Source organism: Protopterus annectens, chromosome 6.part0 (assembly GCF_019279795.1).
Source record: "Protopterus annectens isolate FY-2018-M chromosome 6.part0, PAN1.0, whole genome shotgun sequence".
Taxonomy (NCBI): domain Eukaryota; kingdom Metazoa; phylum Chordata; order Ceratodontiformes; family Protopteridae; genus Protopterus; species Protopterus annectens.
In genome coordinates, this window is record NC_056737.1 from 288,460,889 (window position 1) to 288,482,304 (window position 21,416).

Below are 21,416 nucleotides of genomic sequence, written 5' to 3' on the forward strand. Positions count from 1 at the left end.
TGAGTATTTTTTTTTTTGGTTTTAGAGTTTGTACTGTTAATTGTTGCTTAGATCTTTGTTGAAACTGTTTTTCCCACCTCCCCCTATTTTGCCGTGTCTTCAGTTGGTATAACTGTTTTTACAGCTTGTGTATTATCTAACTCAAGGATCACTTGCATAAAATTAGATCTGTTAGTAACAGCCTGCATTTAATTGCTGGAAACTGTGTTTTGAGAGACTGCCTACCAATCTATCTGCAAATATACAGAGCTGAGTATTTTTTTTTTTGGTTTTAGAGTTTGTACTGTTAATTGTTGCTTAGATCTCTGTTGAAACTGATTTCCCACCTCCCCCTATTTTCTGCCGTGTCTTCAGTTGGTATAACTGTTTTTACAGCTTGTGTATTATCTAACTCAAGGATCACTTGCATAAAATTAGATCTGTTACTAACAACCTGCATTTAATTGCTGGAAACTGTGTTTTGAGGGACTGCCTACCAATCTATCTGCAAATATACAGAGCTGAGTATTTTTTTTTGGTTTTAGAGTTTGTACTGTTAATTGTTGCTTAGATCTCTGTTGAAACTGTTTTTCCCACCTCCCCCTATTTTGCCGTGTCTTCAGTTGGTATAACTGTTTTTACAGCTTGTGTATTATCTAACTCAAGGATCACTTGCATAAAATTTGACCTGTTAGTAACAGCCTGCATTTAATTGCTGGAAACTGTGTTTTGAGAGACTGCCTACCAATCTATCTTCAAATATACAGAGCTGAGTATTTTTTTTTGTTTTGTTTTAGAGTTTGTACTGTTAATTGTTGCTTAGATCTCTGTTGAAACTGTTTTGTCCCACCCACCCCCCCCTATTTTTGGTTTGTAGTTTAAATTTGGTGGCTTTTGCAGTTGCCCGCCCTACTGGAGATTTGATCTGGGACACTCCCCCAGTCCTATCTCTTTACCACATTCTACCTAATAAACTCTTTCTGCACTTGCTTTTAGTCCTTTTTAATTTAATTGCATTTTTAAACTGTGTTTGGTCTAATATTGCTACATACTCAAGTGTGCTAGCTTGCACTGCATGTGAATTGCTTTTACTACTGTTTTAGTTACTTTTCTGTAAGAAAAAAAAACAAAAAAAAAAACAAAAAACCTGTAAGCCTGTTTACTACCTTTCCTGTAACTAGTGTTCCAGATATAGATTTGCTGTATCCAGGACTGTATGTAAGCTTATGAGCCCCCCAAGCCTTTCTGTGTTGGAGGGAAGCCTTCTAGCTTATAAGTGGGAGTGGAAAGTACTAGGCAACCTGTTTCCCACATAAGGAGTGGTTCTGGCCCAGAAATTGTAGTTATTGGCCATTTGGGCAATCTCTTCCATCTCTCTCAACTTTCTGATTTGAAAGCCTGCATTGGCACTTGTTTCTGTTCTGTAACTCGTGTAGTGCAGATACAGATTCTTAGTTTTAGCATTTAAATTTGCTTATTCATGGTCAGCACTTGTTCAGAACTTGTAAGCACTAAATAAGCTATCAATTACTGTAGCACTCAACCTCCCTCATTGCCTAGAGGAAAACAGTTTTTGTACTTACTTTTCTCACTTGCTTAGAGAAAAACAGCTCTTGTACTCACTTTCCACACTTATCTAGAGGAAAATAGTTTTTTATTCAGGCATGTTCAAGGGTCAGCTCCCAGTGTTCACTCCTACCTATCTGATCAATCTGGGCATCTTGAGGCAATGTAGAAATTGCCTCATGTACACAGACAACCCTCTCCTCCTACCACCCAACACTACAACCTGTGAGAAATGCACTTATCTAGCCAAACTTGAGGTAAAACTCTCTCCAATCTAGACTGAATTTGACAGTCATGAGGAGAAGGTAAACATTTGCACCACACCACACTCATCACATAGTCTCATTAAATCTACACCACCAAAATCCACACATAATAATACAAAATCATCCGTGGAGGCTCTCAATAATAATCCATCAAAGCAACAGAGACCTCCAAAGCAGAATCGCCAGCAACCTCCATCCCCCAACACAACCCAAATGACATAGCCCACAGACTCAGTGTGCCACTCAACCACAGCCAATAAGGCAAAACAACGTACCCAACACACTAGTCATAGGTGACACTATAGTCAGGCACACTGATGTCCCACTCACCAGGCTAAACAAGGAGAAGGTTACTGCCAGCTGCCTGTCAGGTGCCAGGATGCACCACATATCCCACGCACTCAGGTCACTCCACAACAAGTACAAATATTACTCTGTCATTGTCCATGTTGGTGTGAATGACCTGAGATGTACCTCCCTGGACTATATGAAAAGAGACATGGAAGAGCTCTCTCTTGTAGCCCAGGCAGGTATGACCCTAGCCCTGAGCAGCATTCTGCCATCGCCCAGAATGATACCGCAGTACAAGGACAAAATTACTGATTTCAACAATTGGCTAAGCTTCTGGTGTCATTCTAAGGGAAACCAGTATCTGTCTGCTTGCAATGACATGGTCGACAGACCACGATGCTATGCCACAGATGGTATGCACCTGTCGCCTCTGGGATTCTGGATACTGGCTAAGGCTCTTGCTGCCCCTATAGTGCCTTTTTAGGCAAGGTTCAAATGACAAATTCACCACCGTAACAGGAACAGGCAAGCAAAAACTGAGGGTAATGCTACTCAATGCTAGAAGTCTAAATCTCAAAATGCACTCACTCGAGGCACTCCTTAAAATGGAGAAAATCGATATCTGTGCAGTGATTGAGACCTGATTCAAGGCTCCAGACAGCACCCCTGCACTACCAGGCTATAAGTCATACCACACTTTTTGGCCATATAACCTGGACCGAAACACCAAAGGCAGAGATGTGTCCATATTCATTAAGGATATCCACAACTCCAGGCTAGTTGCTCAGCATAATGCATCCGAGGTTATCCAAGTGCAGCTAACCCTGGGAAAAACTGCAATCCAAATTGTAGCTTGCTACAGATCCCCCACCATGTCCCTGGATTCCCACTCCTCTTTTCTTGATGTACTGGAAAATATTATGGTTCAATCAAACACCCTAATAATGGGCGACTTCAACTACCCCACCATTAACTGGGAAAACTACTCGTGTACCAACTCCTTAGCTCAATGCTTTCTGGAATTCATAAACTCCAATGCCCTGGATCAGCTTATCCACACCCCCACCAGGAGCAGCAATATCCTAGACTGAGTCATTACCAACATAAGTGACCGGTGTTCCACACCTGAAGTCAACTCCTCGTTGGTCCGATCCAACCATAAGCTAATCATCCTTGATATCCACATCCCGCCCCCACCCCCATTAAGGAAACCATGGTAAAAAATTTCTCCAAAGCCAACTTCATGCTTCTTAAGACAGAAGTGGTGAACTTCATGACACCCATGCAGATGGACAATACAGTTACAACTGCTGAATCCTACACAAATGCACTCTATAAGCACTTACACAAGTGCATGGATCATGCTATCCCAAACAGAACCAAGACGCTATCCTCCAAAAAAGGAAGCCAATCTAGTGGTCCCCTGCCATAAACAAACTGTACAACAGAAGGAAGAAACTGCTGCAAAAGAGAGTAAAATCCCATGAGTGGAGGAGCTCCCTGATCAGCCTCAGTAAGAAGCTGAGATCCCTTATAAGATCCTCAAAAGCTAGCTACAAAAACAAAATCACCACTAATTCAAAGGACAACCACAATACATTCTATAGCTATGTCAAGAATTTTGATGGCAACACCCAGAGCTTCTCTGAGTTACAGCACAATGGTATGAAAATTACAAAACCAACTGATATTGCCAACATCCTGGTAGATAGGTTCAGTGCTAACTTTACCCCCCCCCCCCACCCCCTAAAGGGCCCATATCTATACAGGAAGAATGCAGAGTCCCTGTAATCACAACTATGCAGATAAAAGCTGCACTCTCTAAAGCCAAAAACACAGCATCCATGGGACCAGACAACATCCCAGGCTGCGTTTTACACAAATTTCAGAACTAACTGGTTCCCACTTAAGCACCATGTTCAATAATAGCCACGTGTCAGGCTTTGTGCCCACTGAATGGTGCTCAGCAACAGTTATCCCACTCCACAAAGGGGGAGCCACCACTGATCCCGGGAACTATCGACCTATTAGCCTGATGAGCCTGGTCTGCAAGGCCATGGAGCGTATCATCGTGGAACTCATAAACAAAGACATTGGAAACCTCCAAACTCTGGATCCCACCCAGTTTGAGTTTGTGAAAGGCAGATCATGCCTCCTGAACCTGATTGACTTCTTTGAGGCAGTCACCAAAGCTATAGATGAGTGTAAGGTGGTTCACACTGTGTATCTTGACCTCGCCAAGGCTTTCAACACCATCCCCCATTCTGGAATTATAGCTAAACTCACTAAACTAGGTATAAATCCCTACGTCACAAGATGGGTTGCCAACTGGCTCACTGACAGAACCCACACTCTAAACGTTGCAGACTCCAAATCTGACCTCAAACCAGTGACAAGTGGAGTACCACAGGGGTCCGTCCTAGGACCTCTCCTGTTTGGTATCTACTTCTCTGAAGTACAGGCGAATACAGAAGGCCTGTGGCTAACAAAGTTTGCAGATGACTGCAAACTAGGAGCCATAGTCAAGTCCCCAAATGATGTGGACATCCTACAGAAGGGCCTCACTGTGACAGATGCCTGGTGTCAGAGCCATGGCCTCAAGCTCAGTGTCAAAAAGTGCAGTGTCATCCCCTTTGGTAAAAACTCTGTACCCATGAACTACCACATAGGCAGCAATCTACTCAACACTGAATGTGTGATAAGAGACCTTGGGACCCAGGTGGACAGTAGTCTCTCCTTTGATAGTCACATCGCCACAGTAGTCAGGAAGTCCTTCTACGTGGCACACCTCATCATAAAAGGTTTCTCATCCAGGAAAAAAGAGGTCATTGTTCCCCTCTACTCGACACTCATTAGACCCATTATAAAGTACAATGCCCCTTTTGGAATGTACCTCACAAGACATCTGCAGCAGCTGGAAATGCCACAGAAGTACCTCACAAAGAGGATTACTGGCCTCAAACAAATGCCCTACACTGACCGTCTCAAAAAACTCCAGCTTTACTCCGTAGAATATCGCCTACTCCGAGGTGATCTGTGCCTAACATATAAAGCTATGTCAAACCCAGAGATGTTGGACATGCTACACCTAAAGAAATCCCAATTCCTCCAAGCTACACACTCTAGGGACCTAAACATTGTCACCACAACAAACAGGACATGCTGGAGGGATAGATTCCTGTCCCAGAGACTTCCCATACTCTGGAACAGGCTACCCATCTATGTCAAGCAAAGTTCTTCATTAGCACTCTTCAAGAAAAATCTTGATGAGTGGATGGGAAATAGGAAATACACCCCAGGGATCACTTCCATGTCTCTGCTCAACAGTGGCACAGGAAAATAACTTTCCTGGGTGGCGGAAGCCAGGGAACCTTGTTGGCTAGGCTTACATAGGCCCTTGGGCCGATAGCGTAGTACCTACCTATGAACCTATTGACTTGAAGCATTGGGTAAAATCCAAAAAGAATAATGTACTGGGGAGAAAAAAATGACAGGAAACAAAAAAATCCTGAAATACAAAATGCGGGTAGTGAAGATTTTTTGGATAACTTTCATTCCCAGACTGGTATTGCCCCATACATTATTGGACAGTTCCAGCCCCTGGCCTCCTTCAGGATAGGAAACAGGAATAGTCACAGTGAGAAAAGGCTTCATAGCACCCCTCACCCCACTTGCACTATTATATAACTGTTATAATTAATGTATTTACAATCATCAGGTTGTACTGATGTTCACAGCATCTGAATAATACTCACAGATATTCAGCTATAACCTCTTCAAATTCTTAAGCATCTAGAATAGATGCTGTTCAACATCCATTTCCACATTAAGAGCAGTAAAACTCAACAAGATGAAATGGAGACGTAAGACAAAATGTTGAGAGAGTCAGGAATGAATAGAAAAAAAAAAAGTGTTAAAGACATGTTTGGTTCCATGCCTAACCCCTGTGTCTCCCCTTTCCCATCTCCACAAACTGTTTCATTTACTTGCAGATTCAAAACTCATCTGAAGATGAGCTTACAAAGATAACACACATTTTTGTTTGTTCTGTCTCTTGCTGCAGGCTGAGCAATGACATGAACTAAAATTATTTCTGTTTCTTCTTGCCTTTGAGTTTGCATTATTTATGCATTTGCACTGACTAGCACCTTCAAGAGATGTAGCTGTCAACTAAAATATGATTCTCAATACTTTTGTTTTAGTGTCAACCTTTTATTTTTTAAATCATTATGATGCTTAACATATACTAAAAATCTTTTACATCCATATGCTTTTAGGTTAGAAGACTTGTGCAAATATAACATAAGAGGTATTCATTGCTGCTTCACAATGCAAACTTGTGGGTAGTTACAGCTGATAAATCATCATCAGATCAGCGACAAATTGCTTATGTCAGTAAGATTAATTTTAGCTAGAATCAGCGGTAGTGCATAAAGGTATCAGGTAAAAATTCCACAGGTACCTTTAATAAGTGAGTACTGAAAATACACACAATTAAACATGAGGATAGCGTTAACTGTTTTCAGTCATAATGGTTATTATAAAAAATTAATATTATTGCATCAAATAGAATGTAAATTTATCAAAGCATTACCATTACCGAGGAACGTTTAATGTTCAGTTAAAAAACATGTAAAATGCAAGCCAGTCTTGACCTTATAATTATAGGTACCAGGAAGACTCCTGTCATCCTCTCTTATCAAACATTTTGTGAGAGTTCTTCAAGCACTCGTTTCAAAACTGCCACATTATCTTAAGTCTTACAGCTGCTTATAGCAAAAGATCTATGCAGCTGAGTACAAATAAGAACTGCAGAAATATCCTCCATGCGATTGCTTTCATAATTTTGAGTTTATGTTACATTCTTCAGCAAGATGTATATATGTATGTAACAGTGCTGTTAAAGCTTACATTATTTGTGTATACTAATTTTCTCCCTTTTTCTGTCTGTCTGTATTCATCAATCAGATGTTCGAAGCCCAAAGCATCAAACCCAAAAGATCACAAGTTAAAACACTGAAACATAAAAAAATAAATAAATCTAACTTTTACGCAGGGAAGCAAGCCCCTGCTACTTAAATATACTGATTCTGAGATTGCACTATGAGAGGGCAAGGACAAATTCCTACCCTCTTCTGTACTATGATCTCCCAGAGACAAATGTCACAGTAGATTTCACACATCAGCCACCATCATGTTCAATATTCTGAACGTTTGACCAGGTTTGCCAACACATCTGACATTCTAAATGGCAAAATCATTGATTGTAAACATCATCAAACCACATGTAGTGCAAATATAAAGATGAAAACACAGGGAGGATATGCAGACTTCGAACAGAAGTCACCCCAGCCGAGAATTGAACCAACCTCTTGCTGTGAGGTAACAATGTTAACCACTGCACCACTATATATATAAATATATATATATATATATATATATACCAGATGTATTTCACTCCTTGATCCCTTTCTAAACAACTTCTTCTTAGAGCCAAGGTAATGTTTGTACTTAGTCAATGAACTAACCAGAAGTTAAATTTCTGTATCAGTGGCTTTGAAAATACATTTGATTATTCCTTCTACCAAAGATGCCACATTTCCCATTGTTTCTTTACATTTCTATAACTAGCTTAGACAGTGTATCATTGCTCATTGATTTGCCCACCAGCTACCCCCACCTCACACTCTGCACCATGGGAGTAAGTTCATTTAGATAACATTGTATGTGACAATAATTTGAGATGCTGTTTCACATCTGTGACAGTAAAGGCTCATGTCCATTAATTGAAACGCAATCTGTGTGCTGCATTATTCATGATTACAGGGGAATTGAAATTTGGTGTGCCATACTAAAGATTGTCACTGTAACAAAAGCTGTTCATTCTCCGAATGACTCAAGTGCTTTTAACTGACGCCTGAGGGACTCAGCTGCAAGGTAGCCAGACGTACACATGACTGCTTTTAGAATGGGGAAGAATGGTATCAACGTGGAAAAACACTTAATTTTGACACCTTTTACTCATTCTTTAAAACGAATAGCTAAGATAACTTGACACATGAAAACAAAAAAGGAATACAATTTCATAGCCATTTAAAGCTCAGTGGAAACTTGTGGTTTCTGCTCAGTTTTATACAAGGTCATTTACTCATGTGTGTTTCTTGCCAAATTTTTTGTTTGAGTTAGACATCTTTCTTGTAAGGCTGCAGAGTTTGCGTCTAATCTAAAAAATCTACGCAGACACACACAGACACACACACATACATGTATTAACTTATTTATTTAACTGTTCATTCATTCATTCATTCATTCTTCACCTTCCAGTGTAATTCATCATAGGGTCACAGGAAAGCTGAACCCTATCGCAATAGTCAGTGGGCATACAGCATAGTTGCTCTTCTTGATTGTGGCATTAACTTATCACAAGACAGGCATTTATTTAGACATACATACATACACAGACACAGACGCAAACACAAATACACAGAAAGACACACACACACACACTATATATATATATATATATATATATATATATATATATATATATATATATATATATATATCAGCTACAAAGATTCCATATACTTACATTTTATAGTAATTTATTTAACCATTATTTCTTACTTGGTTACTTGTTGCTTTACTAGGAGTGAGGATATTTGGGTGTTTTATACAGTATGAACTGAATAAGTAATAATTAAAAAATTGTACAAAGATTTACACATTAGATGTGGTATGATTGATGACCAGGATTTGGGCATTGATCTAAATTTTATATCATTTAATTTGCAGAATGCAAAATTATTTAAAAAGCTATTTGAAAAGAGTTTTGCAGCTACCTGTTCTTCCCTTAACAAATATGGTGTGCTTTAGCTAAGCACAGTTAACCGCCATAAGCGAATATGGTGTCCTTTAGCTAAGCACAGTTAGTCCCCCTAAGTGAATATGGTGTCCTTTAGCTAAGCACAGTTAGCCCTTCTTAGCGAATATGGTGTCCATTAGCTAAGTACAGTTAGCCCTTCTTAGCAAATATGGTGTCCTTTAGCTAAGCACAGTTAGCCTCCCTTGGTGCTTACCACTGCGCATCCTGGTGTTTGAATATAAACAGTCACCTACTAATAAATAATATTACCTATTAATGTATGCTGTAAGTGAGCAGCCCTTTCATAATACTTTATAAAATAGTTAGTTAAAACAGGTGTATTTGTACTGAGATTGCTAGGTTGAATATTACTTGACATTACCTTGCTGGCGGTGGTGCTAACAGATAGATGTGGTTAAGGAAGGAACTGAACACATAGGCTTTTTAGGAAAACCAATTCCTGAGCCCAGGCCTACAAGGTGTGCAACTGATTGTGGAAAGAAGCCAAAGGGATAATGCATAGTTATATGTTTTAACTAGTCTCCATTTTATGTTCTGCAGCACAAACACGTAAGATGATATGCCAGTAAAAGCCGAGTCCGACTGTCATAATATGGGAATGAAATGGTTTCGTATTCGAAGTTAGAAGAAAATAGGTAGTGGATCTCAGTGCGTTTATAGTGACATAGTGGGTGTGACGAAGTCCTCAATCCAGTGGCAGACATTTTCACTGCATTGACAGATATATCACACAGCAACAGCTTTAACTGAATGAGTATCAGAATGCAAAAGGCACTGAAACCTGAATCACTGTGACTGCTCAGTGACAGGTGAGAAGCGGGAAGACAGCGTGGGGAAAACAAGGATGGCCCCACTCAGATACTTTGAATGAACATTCAACATTTAACCCCTAACGTAATCTAAAAAGTGCATAGCAGTATATCCAGACTACAAGAATAGAGGGACGAATTCCACCAAGGATAATCAAGGACTAAACTGATGGCCTCTTAACTGCAAAAAGACTCTGAAGGTGATTGACTCTGATCACTTGAATGTAGCCACAGATGTAACAAGGATACAAGCAAATGTGGAGAATTACAAGGCATGAAAGGGAGGAAAAAAGAAAACAAGAACTTGACACAAATAGCACTATTTGAATATCAAAATATAAAATGCAACAGAAAAGGAGGTGTTCAGGAATGGGCAACATGGCAAGAGGCTAAAGGACTTGGGTAGATGTAGCTCCGTCTGTTCCACTACATTTTTATTGCTTTCAAAGATCTTCACCAGTCTGAATAAGCATGACCTGCCCTTATCAAATCCAAACTGAGATGGATCCATTGTTTGGAAGTTCCTTGTGTCCTCAATGATTAGCACCATAATAAGTCTTTCCATGGCATTGTGTAGGAGGCTGGTCAGACTTATGGGCCTGCAATTGCCTGTGTCTTGTAGAAGGTCATTCCTTATGCAAGGGAATGACTGTTCCTGTTCATTTAATGCAGAAACTGTATGGAAACCAAGTATGAATAGGGTTGTAGGATGAGGAGAGCTAAATCATGCTTCATGCTATTTAAGATATATCCAGGTATATTGTCAAGACTCATTGATGCTGTATTTTTTAGCTTTTGATATTGCTTTCCAGACATGGTCTTGTGTTATAGCTGGAGGTGAATCAGTTTCAGGTATTTATTGTGGGATAGACAGGGAAGAGAAAGGGATACATTTAAGATGAATTTATGGGCCAGTAGCTTAGCTATATCTCTAGCATCAATATAGGTAACATAATTAAATTGTAAACATAATTGAAAAAGGCCTTGTAATTTTCTTTGGCTTCTCTTTTAGCCCCAGACTTGGCTTTGGTGGATTTTATTAAGCTCCGAGTTGTTTTATTTCAATGATGAGAGATCTATCATTCTGAGAATTACTTGTTTTCCTTTTGGTCAAAATCATCTTCCTTTTATTCTAAAGCTTATTTATATCAAAATTCCACCAATGGTGTTTGTTTCTAGAGTTTTCCCTGCTTTTGTTCCTACAAGGTACAGCTGCATCTATGCGGCTGTCTACATGCTGGTATAGTGTGGTGATGTACATTTCTGCATATTCGGTGGAGGTAACTGGGTTTGAAGCTTGCAAATGTATCACAAAGGAATAGATAATTTTTAGGAAATTTCTAAAGGTACCCTGGGTGGAAGGGTTCTCTTGTTTAAATTTTATTTTGATGGAGACAGCTTTATGGTCAGACCTAACAAGTGATGAAAATATACAAGAGACGTCCCTATATTAGTCAGGTCAAAACTCCCTAGTGGGCAGTCTGACAAAATGTTCCAGGGCATTTGTATTCACACAGTCCAGGAATCTCTGTGATTGTGCACTAGTGGTGATGCAGGTTTCCCAGTCTACAGCTGGATAGTTTAAGTAACCAAGTAAAATAGTACTGTGATTAATACTGAAAAATTCCAGTTCCTGTGGCTAGGGGATGTGGCTTTCTTGGGTCATAAAGGGAGTTCTATATCTAGCTAATATATCGTGCAGGACCGTTCTGATGCTTATTTGGACATGAAGAAGTTCTAGTGCATCATACTGATTTTCAAGTATCGGTGGGAGTCTCTTCTGGATGAGGAGTGAGAATCCTCCACCTTTTTTACCCTTCTGCACTGTAGTTGGTTTAAACGTTTGGAAGGCATTATAGCCCTGCACATCCAGAGTGCTATCTGCCTTTTTAAACCACGTATCTGCTGCAGTTAGTGCTATGCATACCTGTCTCCCCAGTTATATGCTGCAGCCATGCCTCAACACATTCATGGAACCCCAAACACTTCAGCAGCATGTCCTAGACAATGTCTTCACTGTACACAATTCCCCCAAATCAAAGGTAGATGGTACATGCCCTATCAGTGCCCTGAGTTTCCAGATACATATATACATCATAATGTTTCAGTGTGACTTATATCTGCCACAGGTTTTGTTGTTCTTGCTTTGCAAATGTACCAGGTAGAAATCCTTCTGAATCTCTGCAAGTCCTCCTTTAACTCTGTAAAGCTGTAAATCTATAGAATTTCTATTTAAATTCCCATATATCTACAGCTGTACAGTACTGAACAGGGTTGATTAGAACAGTGGTAATGCCTTATATTGTGTTAATAAGGGCCAGTTATCATAAGGGTAATTCTGCAACTTTTTATTGTCATTATTTCTGAATCTTTGCTATAGAACACTGCGTTATCCAGACATACTAGCAGTGGCTAAATACATCACAGTGGCCAAAATACATGTGACTAGTATGCTCATGCACCTGACATGCATATGCCTGCATTGCCATGGTGCAGCACCATTCCCACTCGTAGTGCCACAGAGCAGTCCTAGGGGGATAATGTAGCACCATAAAGGAGTGCTATGTTGCTCAGTACATGATCTGCAAATGTTCATCCATGTACATGGGCTATCATTATGCTCACCGAGTGGGACTGAATGAGTAACCATAGTTACTTCAGGAAATGTGGAATGCAGAGTTTCACTATGGTGTGCCAGGGTCAGCTAGATTTTAATGCTGTTTTTCTTGCAATGAGTTGCAGAATATGATGGCCCCGTGTCTGGCATAAGTTTGTCAAGATGATGACTGATGCTATGGGCACCACACATTCTGGCAAGCAGTGCTGTTGTTGCTACAATGACCTGAGGTATCACCATAATGACCTGCTGTGATAGGGGTATTCAGAGGTTGGGGAAAGCCAGAATTGTATTGTAAGCACTTTTATTTATTTTTCAGTACTATTGCCTTCTGATATCTTTCTCATTTTACATGTACATTTAGAAGTGCAGACATTGTTTTCCTGTGGCGATGGAGTATGAGTTTAATATGGCTGCATGTTTTAGATGGTAGTAGTGTTTCTCCTAGCAGGAGGGCATGTATGAACCCCTGTTCCAGCTCACCCTATAGCTATAATTGCATCTGTAGGTGTTTAATCATTGTTTCATATTGTGTAACTTTCTACAGGCCCAGTTACAGAAGAGGAAGTCCCATTCACTCACCTACGTTTATACCTGTGAAAGCATCTGGTGTTGGGTCATCAATGCCCAGCAGAGTTACCTTTCAGTGGGGGAATAATGGTTTGCTTGCTGGAGGTGGCCTGGAGTGCTCATTGGTGCCACAGTGGTTGCTTCCAATACTGATCCAAAGACATCTTCCTAAGATTTCCAACATCAGTTACCAAGGCTGGTAATTGCTGTGGTTCTCATCCCGGCAAGAAAGAGAACCTTCTGGTGCAGCTTGTGGAGTTATACAACAGTGGGGTCATACTTATTAGGCCACTGGGAACAGTAGATGGCCCATAACATCAGCTGCCCAGTTAATTGATGCCAAAAGCCTTGTTTCTGTCTGGGATGATGTGGCATCCAACTATGTCAAGATGAGATCATATCCATAACCCGGTGCTTTCCTTCCCTTATGTATCACTGACTATTCCTTAGTCATTGCCCAGCCCTCCCTTTCACCATTTGACCACTCCTCTACATGTCTATGTCCAGCCACTCTCCTCCAAAATTTTGTATGTCTACTCCTACCTGTCCAAGTCTGAATTTTATGTTTGTTTGTTTGTCTATCCATGCTACCAGTCCTTTCTTGTTTATCCCATTCATTGCCTTACTTCATTACCATCCCAAACAACTCTAAAAAGTTCCACCCCCCCCACCTCTCATACCTCCTGGTTACTCTTTTTGGGATTCCCCAATCCTTGCTCTTCTCTCTTTCCCTACATTCCTGTCTATCACATTTCCTCCCTATCTATTTGAAGAGCAGTGTTAACACTTTGCTGTGCACATGCACACTGGTCTATATGATGGTCATTATGCTGCACTTCTTGCAGCAGACTTGAGTGAGGTGCAGCTATGCACAGCAGCACCACACATATGCACTCACCTTCACTCAGCTGCACTAGCTTACCTTATTTCAGATATACATCACATGCCAGTCATGAACCCCACTGCAGCTCTGTGCACTGGTACTGCTTTTCCCATTAACTCTTAGATTTCTCTTTAATTAGGTAGTTGTATGTTTGGACTGCTGGTGCTATTCTGTGTTTAAATACATGCCATATTAACTATGCAGCTCATCATGCAGCAATACACCCCCCCCATCATGCAACAATGTACCCCTCCATGGAAATACTGAGCACTCTCTAGGTTAACCTGAAAATTCTCACTACTGCCCAAATTTATATAGCCTTACCCAAACTAATCTGGGTCTATATCAGAATCTCGAACGATCACAATGTCGAATCTGACATTGCCGACACGTAAACAGCGAAACCGCAGGACATCGAAGAGGTAAACGGAAGTTCTGTTTTTTTACTTTATTTAATGTTTTTATTAGGTATTCAATGTTACTGGACTTCGACGATATGGTGTTGATCATATCGTATTCAAAGTTCAGTAACTTCGAGTATCTAATATAGATCCACTAATCTTTATATGTACAAGGTACAACAAAAACATCAATACAAGATCTCTCATACATTGGATATTTATCTTATTTCCAGCCAAAGTAAGTTCCTCACATACCATTACAGAATGTCTGTGTAACTATCTCCCCACTTTTCATTTTAAAAAACAATCTAGTATCCAGAAACAGCAACATTTCAATTTAGTGTACATCCTGGCACACTTCCATAAAGACACTTGTTTCTCTAGCTTAAAACTATGTATCTAGAACATCCTAAAAAATCCTCCTTTAGATGAAGCTATATCAGAATCCAACAAAATCTTCCTAAACATCTTAAATTACCTTGCTCCGCTTAGAAATGAGAGAGTAAAAGTCAGTCCCACCCCTTGGTTATTTAAAAGCACAAAACAACTTATGAAACTGAGAGATAAATCTTGGAAAATATTGTTCAGAATAAAGCCTGGTGTGATTTTCAAAACTTCAGACATCTCTGAAACTGTGCCAAATACAATACTGAACTTGACAAAATATACTGCTCAAATCATCAAACTACAAATCAAAATAACCCCAACGCTTTTGGTCTTCTATAAATCAATTACTCAACCCTGGACACCACCCAACCCCACCTGCTGCCAATCACAATCAGACAGAAACTACTGCAGGTTATTTCAACTCCTGCTACATCCAATCCATGTCAAACTTACTCAAGACCTGCCATCCCATTACAGCACAACCCCTATTACAAATAAACAACCACCCCCCTCTGCTTCTCACGTCAACCACAGCCATCATCAAAAGACACATATTCAAGCCAAAGCTTTCATCCAAACACCTGCCAGCTCGCCAGCTGAATATATCAAAATGTTAGCTGAGGCATTAGAGTACCCAGTTTCAGTCCTAATTAATCATTCTAGCAAAACATCCAATGTCTCACTTCATTGGAAAAAATATTGCATCTTGCCTCTACACAAAGGTGGCAGCTACACTGAACTAACAAACTATAGACCCACAGCCACCTTTCCACCTGAACCAAAGATCTTGAGAAAGTTGTACATTCTCAGCTTCTCTACTATATCACTAGCAATTTGCTTCCCTGCTTCACACAGCATGGTTGCCATCCATATCACAGCAGCACCGACCTACTTGATTTTATCAACACAGCTAATTTAAACAAAAATACAGATAACCTGTTATCAGCTTCTTGATTTATCAAAAGCTTTTAATACTGGGTTGCACTACAAGTTCTTCTAAAAATTCTGATACTTAGGCTTCAGTGACCCATCTCTCATCTGGTTCCACAGCTTTCTCAGTCACAAATCCCAAGAAGTGAGAAGGAAAAACAAATTCTCTTCCTTTTTTCCAATATCTGTAGGTCGGCCCTCAGCATCCATTTACATTTCTGCACTGTTTAATATATTCATCAATGACCTCCATAATGCAAGCCACAATTATACAATATGCCAATGAGTTTTCCCTTATCTGCTCTGACAACTGCCTAACCAAACTGTAACAACATAGCTAGGAATCCTTTACCTCAAATGAATCTTGGCTAAATGAATATCAATTCTCAATGATCCCCAGTAAAACCGTAGTAATTGTCTTTACTCCAAACCTCTCTTACTTGTCCAGGAAAAATATCAGCTCAGCGTTCCTTTTTCCCTTGCTACTCTATGCAGCTCCCATAATTATTAACACATGAACGTCAAAATTAAACAAGCTGGAGCAGTGCTACAACAAAGTTGTAAGATGTGCTGCAAACTTTCCTTATAAACCTCCACTGCCTGGCCCTAAAACAACTACAGTTTTGAACTAGCACAGTACCTAGAATATTCTCAGCTTGTCACCAAACACAGCCTCAGTCTACAAACCTTATAACCACTCATCCCTTCATAATCTTATCAAGCACTACACACCACGGCTAGAGATGATAAACCCAAAATGAAATAACTGCAAAGGTGACTCCCTCTAATCCAACTGTGTAGGAAAATGTGGAAAATGCAGAACATTGTCCCATTGACCTTAACACAAAAGTATGCCAATGCAAGCAAAGACTCACTTAACAAAATCCTGGCTTGTCAATGCTCTGCACCTGGGTAATCTAAAGCAGCCTCCCATTCTACCAAAAACACTTCAAATCTGAAGCACTTCTCATGACTAGGTATTCCACTTTCATGTACATCCTGATACCACACTACCTATCCCCATCTTTTTTTCCTACCTTCTTTTTTTCATACCTAATCAGTAAAATCTGTCCCTTGTCCCTATTTATGCCCCTTGCCCCTATTACTCTTTTATATCAGACTGTTTCTCTCACCTTACTCTAACTCGATCTTTATACTACTATTCCTCACTGTAACTCTCAAGCAAGCCTACACCACTCTACCTTTCACCCTTTTGCCCAAGTAAATAACCTATCTTCTTTCACCTCTTTCTAGCACTAATCTTTCTTTCTCCTTCCTCATCCTTTCTTTCAAGAACTTGTCATTCCTAAGTGGCCACAGCCAATGCCATCTGCCATATGTATGTTTTTATACAAACATCATTTGTATCTATGAATCTCTGTGCTTAAGCGATAGTACTAAGAATGCTACTTGCTACTAATGGTCACTGTAATGCTTTTTTGCAACTTTCAGTTTTACCACTTTTCCTAGGTTTTCTCGCTGGGCCACCAGTGAAAAGGGGTCTTGTACCCAGTTAGACTTTCTCAGTAAAAATAAATAAATACATAGATAGATAGATAGGCAGGTAGTTAGTTGCTTTACTTACTGAAAACTTTATGATTACATTTTTAAGATGAATATGATTTTTTAAAAACAGAATATAGTAAATATTATTCATATATACTGAAACTGAGCAGTTAAGAAATGTCTGGATTATGTATATACATGATACTTTAATTATAACAAGTAAATATTAAATGGTAAAACTGTATAACTCTAAGGATGACATCAAAAGAGTTACTCATAGGTTCACAAATGAGTACTGGGCTAACTGTCCTTGTGGGCCATTTTAAGCTTAACTAATTACCCCATGTGAGAATCAAACCCTGTACCTTGTTTTTGTAAGGTAAACACCTTAAACATTATGCTAACCTCCCACCAGTTTAAAACTATTAAACATTTATAATAGCAGTAACAGTTTTATTCTGACCAAGACTGGAAATATTTAGCACAGCAAGTCAAACCATTGCAATTATTTGGATATTCCTGTAATAATATATGAAGGAATGCCTTATTCAGTGTTGATATATAATTTATTTTATCTCAGTTACAAAGAAAAACATAATATTACAAAAATTCAGAAGCAGCTCAAATGCACTTGGTAACTCAGACATCATGTTTTATCAGTCATTTCTTTACATTATATACACACTAATGCCTTGATTTTGATTTGTCCTAATATAAAGCTCAGAGCTAAATGGAGTACCTGCTGAATTTTATCCATACTTTGCAGATATTTTGGCTCCCATTTTCACTACAATGTACGACTTATATAACATTTTGATCACTGCCATTTGTACACAGATCCTGACTCTCTTAGAGTAAGAGTTGATTTTATGTTGATGGCTTTTACATACTTATCAAAATGTATTTATTTCTGAGTAAGCATTTGATTTACTTTGATACTCCACTACACTTATTTTATTTTTTTTATGTCATCCTGTACATGGTTGAATTAATACTCTGGACTGCCTTTTGTTGCACTGATTTGTTAGCGCTGTGCAAGGCCTCCTAATGAACATTTGCAGGTTATGGGATTCCGTGCCTGATGCTGTTTTCTCTGTCATTACGCTGTTTATTTCAGGGCATTTTATCTGCAGTCTAGCCTCATCATTTACTGCCTTTCAACTGCTGGATTTTTGCGATCTTTGGAATTTTCTGGATTGCAATGAAATGTTAACGCCCACGTATAATGTGCACACGTGGCCTCTTGTTCTTGTACCCTAAGTGGACTATCAATTACTGTAAGTTATCATTTCAGAATTATTTGAGCTGTATGACTGTTATTATCAATCTGAGACAACAAGCATGTAACACAGACAGTATATACATACACAATTTGAACAGACATCTCACTCTCTGCAAACTTAATAATCATTTGTTCTACTGGACAGTGTTTGGTAGCTGTTTGTTGATTGTTATGCTGTTCATAAAGTGTATTAATGGATTTTAGTTAATTTAATTTGTACCATATGTATATAAATGCACTGCTTTTGTGCAACAGCATTTGTCATTGTGTAATCACAATATATAAATCTTCAATGTTTTGAATTCTTTTTTTCAAATGTGTTATTTTCACTAATTGCTGTATCTGACCATTTTTAAAAGGTTAGGGATAAGTTAAATGAAATATGAGCTGAACTTCAGTCAAGCCATCATCTTCTTACTTGATAAACCAAATAAACCTTCTGTATACCCAAATAACTGCACTCCTGGGAGAAAAACAAGAAGGGGGCATAAAGTAAACTTTGCCAGGGATAAAGAAACATAAATGAAGTTAGATAATCTATTAGGCTTCATAGGTTTATAAGTAGCTAGTAGACTTATGGATTAGGAGACCATTAAGGAACCTAGCCCAATTTCCTGACTGTCCTAAAGCACTGTTTGCGTAAATGACTTGCTCAAGGTCGCATATTACACAAACGTAAGCTGCAGCAATCAAACCCTTGATCACAGGAAGTAGCTCCCAACCAGCCTTAAATCTCTGTGCTACCAGACAGTTTTTTTTATCCACTTTTTTCTTCATGCAACTGACCATCAGCTGACCACAGTAGCTCTGCCTACACCTTCTTTGCTCCTACGTCTTCCTCAATAATGGCTGAAGCCAGTGAGGAGAATGAGGTTTCCTGGGACAAGGCTACTGCAGCCATGGAGTTTTATACTTTTTCCCACCCCTTGCACATGCCCAGAAAACTTACTGAGAGTGGGATGTGCACTAGGCATGCATCACTGTACCATTCCCTTCCTTCCAAAAAGAGTGGACATTAGCAAGATGCTCTGACCTTGGCAGCACTTTATAGTTGTTTCCCTGGTCTCCACTAGGGAATTCCAGATGCTCAGCATGTCCCAGATTCTTGCCTATTTTTGCCATACCCCCTCAGGATGGGCACACCCATTTTTTCCTGGCAGAGCCTCACATTCCTAAGCTACTAAGCAAACTCAGGTCTCCTGATCAGTAGTCAGGACTTTCTCATAGGTTCATAGGTGTGCAGTAAGCCAACAGCCCTGGAGCCTTTACAAGCCTAGTCCATAGAAGTGCCATGGCATCATGCTGCTGTTTGTTCCAGGTGCCTCTATCAAGCAGAGCCACTGGAGTGATTCTTGGGGTGAACTTTCTATTTCTCATCCACTCATTAAGATTTCTCTTGAAAAGAGCCACTGAGGTGCTCTGCTTGACATGTATGGGAAGTCTGTTCCAGAGCATGGGCAGTCTCTGGGTTATGGACCTGTCCCTCCAGCATGTTCTGTTGATTGTGGTAATGAGGTTGAGGACCCTGTAGCATGTGGTGTGAAGGTATTGGGATTTCTTTAGTTGTAACATTTCTAACAGGGCTGGGTCAGACATGGCTTTGTAAGTCAAGCAGAGATTACTTCTTAATAGACGTTACGATACAGAGAAAAGCTGGAGTTTTTTTAGTCTGTCCATGTAGTGCATGTGTTTAAGGCCTAGGATCCTCTTCATGAGGTGCTTTTGTGGCCTTTCCAGCTGTTGCAGGTGTTTAGTGAGGTACATGCCAAATGGGGCATTATACATGATGATTGGACTAATGAGGGAAGAGTAGAGAGAGACGCTGACCTCTTTCTTCCTGGATGCAAAACCCTTGGTAATGAGATGTGCCACATAGAAGAACTTTCTGACCACAGTGACAATGTGTTGGTCGAAGGAGAGGTTGCTGTCAACCTGTGTCCCCAGATCTCTTATAACGCCTTCAGTGTTCAGTGGGCTACCATCAATGTGGTAATAAGTGGGAACTGAGTTTTTCCCATAGGGAATGACAACACATTTTTTGGCATTAAGCTTAAGGCCATGGTTTTGACACCAATCAATTATCTCAGTGAGGCCTTTCTGTAGGATGTCTACATCACTTGGGGAGTTAATAATGGCTCCTAGCTTGCAATCGTCAGTGAAAGTGATCAGTCAGACTCCCGCTGTGTTGGCCTGGACTTCTGAGAAGTATATGCCAAACAGGAGAGGACCCAGGACCAATCCCTGTGGGACTCCACTCGTGACTGGTCAGCAGTCTGACTTGAAGTCTGCTACTTTCACACTGTGGGTTCTATCTGTGAGCTAATTTGCAACCCACCTAGAGATATAGGGGTTGATGCCTAGTTTGGTGAGTCTGTCAATAATTCCTGAGTGGGGAATGGTATCAAAGGCCTTGGCCAGTTTGAGGTAGGCTGTATGAACTGCCTTGCCCTCATCCACAGCTCTGGTGACTGATTCAAAGAAGTCAACCAGGTTGAGCAGGCATGATCTACCCTTCACAAAACCAAATTGTGTGGGATCCAGAGTTTGGAGATTCCCTATATCCTTGTTAATTAGGTCCATGATGATGTGCTCCATAGCCTTACATATCAGACTCATCAGGCTAATGGGGTGATAATTCCTAGGGTCTGTAGTCGCTTCCCCTTTATGGAGAGGGATGACTGTAGCAGTGCGCTATTCTGTAGGGACAAAGCCTGAGGTGAGGCTGTGATTTAACAGGGCACACAGGTGTGGTGCCAGTTCACTTTGTAGCTCATGTACAACACAGCCAGGGATATTGTTGGGTCCCATGGAAGCTGTATTCTAGGCCTTGGACAATGCAGCTTTAATCTGTGCTGCAGTAATGCTGGGTGCCTGGCATTCTTTCAGTATTGTGATTGGTCTTTTGGGGGAGGAGATGTGTAAAGTTGGCACTGAATCTGTTGGCCAGTATGTTGGCAATATCTGTCAGCTCAGTATAGGAGGTACCATTATGCAGTAACTCAGAGCAAATTTGGGTATGGCTATGGAGATTCTTGATATAACT

General features: G+C 40.1%; 1 protein-coding gene across 1 annotated transcript in view; it reads right to left on the bottom strand.

Annotated features, from left to right (window-relative positions):
• Positions 1–21,416, bottom strand: part of LOC122803823 (neurexin-3-like) — a 2,450,564-nt gene that overhangs the window by 1,687,169 nt on the left and 741,979 nt on the right. The gene's annotated exons all lie outside the window — the stretch shown is intronic.